The sequence below is a fragment of the Diachasma alloeum genome, unplaced genomic scaffold, assembly GCF_001412515.2.
Source record: "Diachasma alloeum isolate Michigan unplaced genomic scaffold, Dall2.0 Dall_scaffold_00290, whole genome shotgun sequence".
NCBI lineage: Eukaryota > Metazoa > Arthropoda > Insecta > Hymenoptera > Braconidae > Diachasma > Diachasma alloeum.
Window position 1 is genome coordinate 375,228 of NW_021680429.1, and position 3,994 is coordinate 379,221.

The following is a 3,994-nucleotide window of genomic DNA, read 5'->3' on the forward strand; positions in this document are numbered from 1 at the left end:
ACTTGGTCCGCTAAGGATATCCCTATAATTTTCTCGAAAACCGGAGAATTTTCCGGTAATTTTCTCGAAAATCTAAGAATTTTCTAGAACGCACTCAAACACCTTAGAATTTCCTCGATTTTTTTTTTCGAAAATTCGAGATATTGTTACAGGGGAGGGTAGGGCAATATTTTCACCAGATTTAAATAATGAGTTGAATTTGATCAAATCTACTCTTCCGACTTCATTTGAAGATCATAAAAACCAACACATTCTCATGAAACTGCGTCGTAATAAGAAAAAAACAGGGTAAAATAGACACCTCGATTTCTTCCTCAATTTTTTATGTTTCAACAATTTTAATTTTTCAAATTGAAAAAAAAAATTATTTTTGACGTTCGTCGTGGGGGGTGGTAAATCAAATTTTTTCTTGCTCATTCATCCTCCTCCCCGCCTATTGTTTTATGGTGATTTCCTCTGTGAGTAGAAAAGTAGCCATCTTACAAATTTCGCAAGTGAACAAAAGGTCAGATGTGTAGGGAATGCAATTGATCATTGAAAAAAAATTAATAATTTCAAAGTTATTTCAAGAGTAAAACAGGAAATTCAAAGCTACTTTATATTTCAAACTTCAATGGAAAATTTAATAAAGTCGAAGTTTGTTTGTTAATATCTTTCCCAACTCTAATTTTTCTTTATACAAAGATACCGACACGATTCTGTTGGAAAATGTCCTTTAAAAATTTTCTTTATTTTGGAATAGGACCAAATTTTTCGGATGTCTATTTCACCCCACTCTTGAATAATTTCTAAGTTGTGGACTTTGCCAAGAAGCAATTTTTAAAAATCAATTATTGAAAATGTTTTGAGTGTTCATTTTAGTCCCGTCCATACAGATTTATCAGGTGTCCATAATGCCCAATGAATCAATTTTTAAAATTTTGAATTTTGCAAAAAAAAATTTCTTCGCCAATTTTTGAGTGTCCATTTTATTTCAGTTGTCCATATTACCCCGCCCCCTCTAATTTTTTCAGAAACCGGAGAATTTTCCTAGAATTTTCTCGAAAACCTAAGAATTATCTACAACTGTCTCGAAAACCCAAGTTTTTTCTGGAATTTTCTAGAAAACTGAAGAATTTCTTCGAACGTGCTCGGACACCCTAGAATTTCCTCGAATTTTGTTTGAAAACTCTAAATATCCTTGTAATTTTTTCGAAAACTGGAGAATTTTTAGGAATTTTCGCAGAAACCGCAGAATTCTCTCGAAAATCGGAAATATTTCTCAAAAACTTGTCCTCTTACTTTTTAGTTATACTTGTGTATTCTCATATTTCATAGGAAATATGAGAAGATCTACCGGAAAAAATAAACCCGAACAAAATAAGAAACAAAAACTGCGTGGCCCCTTCCAAGCCCCACTTTTATATGTCACCCTGGTTTCCTGCCATTCCCGCAGTTACCGACATAGCTATGGTCGGGATAAAGCTTCTTGCTTTGACCGCAAACTGGGGGGGCGTAAAATCGCCACTCGCGAAAAAAATCCCTCCAACCGGGCCTTGAATATATCCTCAAATTTCCTGGGTGGTTTACTGGGGAGATACTGGAACAGTAAAATTTTTGGTACAACCCAATAAATTTACTTGACAGATAAATTTTAACAGTCTGTTAGTCTAACAGGTTGTTAAATTCGCCTAACAGGGGTGGGTACAACCGGGCCTTAGAATCAGTAAGTTCTTTGCGACAGGTACTGCATATCCAGTCTTCACGTGTCAGCCCCTCGAATTTGTGAAGATGCTCCATTGGGAATCTACGAAGCTCATCGTGATTCCTTGAATCTTATGGAAAAAAAAATGACAACATTGTTTAAGTGCCCAAAATATAATAGATGACTCTTGTAAAGAAAAACATGAATACTCACGTGATGCAGGCAAATTGAAGGGATTGCAACATGCCTTGAACTTCGTCATTTAAGAATCCGTTAATCTTATAACGTTTGAACTATTTATCCACTTCACTTGTCACTTTGCAGACCTCACCACATTTTTTAGTTATAATTTATCAAGGAATATTACTTCAACTATGATGAAACACACACGTCGTGCGAAATCTGTCTCATTGAACAAACAACAAACACCGAATTTTAAGATGGCGATTACAACATAATTCGAATATTTGCTGTTACCCGCAGCGCCATCCACGAATTTTTCCCGCGAAATTCAAAATTTTCTCGTAAAATGATCATTAATGAAATAAAAATTCAGTGAATTCTGTATTTCTTAATTTTTTTCCCCAATTTTTGAATCTCATTTATTTGGAGGGGAAGATCTTTAGAGCAGGAAAATTTGAAACGTGGTTTCGATCGAAAATTTTCCGAGCTTTTCAATGGAATATTTTTTTTCAACGTGAGGAACACCTCGAAATCGGCGTTTTAAATCTTTCCAGGCCCTTTTCACACTGAAGGAGTTGAAAAAAACACTGACCGAAATTTGTTTCAGACAATTCAGACTTTTTCAAAAAAATTGACGCCTAATTAATCCATATCTGATAACTTTTAGTGTTTGAAAAATTGAATTGAAATTTTTTTTACTGAAATCTTCGTTTCACTCTCACTCAGTCAATGTTTGAGATAGAGGGGTGAGTGAGTGCTCATTTTGTTTCCTTTCACGTATATTATTGAAATTAAACGAGAAATGCAGGTTCGGAAAAATGACGGGAACAACTTGTGCTGATATTTGGTGGAATCGCCCATATATCTATACGACGACGTGAAACTTAATTAATCAAAAATATCAATAATAAAATAATAGAGATTTCTTTTCGACTTGAACTCAAATTTATTGTAATAAAATCTGGTTGGTTAATAACAAATAACAAGGAATAGTAATTACAGTACTTCGTTCATTTAATTGAGTAGCAAAGTAGTCAATAAAAATGAGTGCTCTGAAAAATTCATTTCGAGTATGTTTATAAATGAGAAAATGTTGAATGAGAAATATTCAAGCGAAGCGTTTTGTTATTATATTGGTCATTGTTGATGGAATTGATAATGGATAATTGCTAATATAATTAATGACATGTGAACTGGGGTGTCGTTTCCCATTTTTCAATTTTCGAATTTTTGCCTCAATTTTGGGTCCCAAGAAAGCCAGATTCGAGAAAAATTTCCATTCGGATTCGTAGATGACATTGAACTTCTTTGCTGCGTTTTTCTTATAGTTGTAGAGGAGTTCAAACTTCTCTGCCAGTTTAGCGAATTTTAGCCAAGCCTCATAGCCTAGAAAATGATGAAAAAAAAGGAATGAAGGAATTAGAGAGAGAGCAAGGCAGGAGAGAGATGATCAGGAGAATCTGCCGTAATAATTACCAGAAAGAGGCGGCATGGATGACTTTCCAATGAAGTCCCAAGTGTTAAAGGAGTCCATCAGTTTCATAAAATTTCAGGATTTTTTAAAACTACAAGGAATCACCGGAAAATATTATTAGATTTTTCAACCGTAATTTTTTGCTCGATTTAATTGACGTTTTAGTTTCTCAAAAAATCAAATTTGAGAAATCAGGATTTAACCCAGCGTCTTATGCAAAAATTCATAACTTTGTTGTGAATAAAGATTAAAATCTGAATTTTTGACTCAAATATGGGAAAAATCAAGAAATTTTTTAACATATGATACAGCATGATCAAGCATTTTTTAAACAACGTCGATTATTTATTTATAAAAAGGAAATGTTTGAAAAAAAATTAATATATTGAAAAATGTAATCTGAATGATGCTGACTATGTATGAATTTAAAACAAAATTTCTCACACAATTTAATGTAAAAATGTAATAATTGAATATCTCCACATCTCTAGTATGGTCAGTACGAACTTGTAGCTCACTGATGAGCTACTTTAAACAGATGCATGTTAAACTCCATTATAATTTCCCACTTCTCCCATAACGCTGGATAATTGGAAAAAAAGTGGATGAATTTGTGAGTTTCGAAACTTATTTTTACGAGTAAAATGACTTCT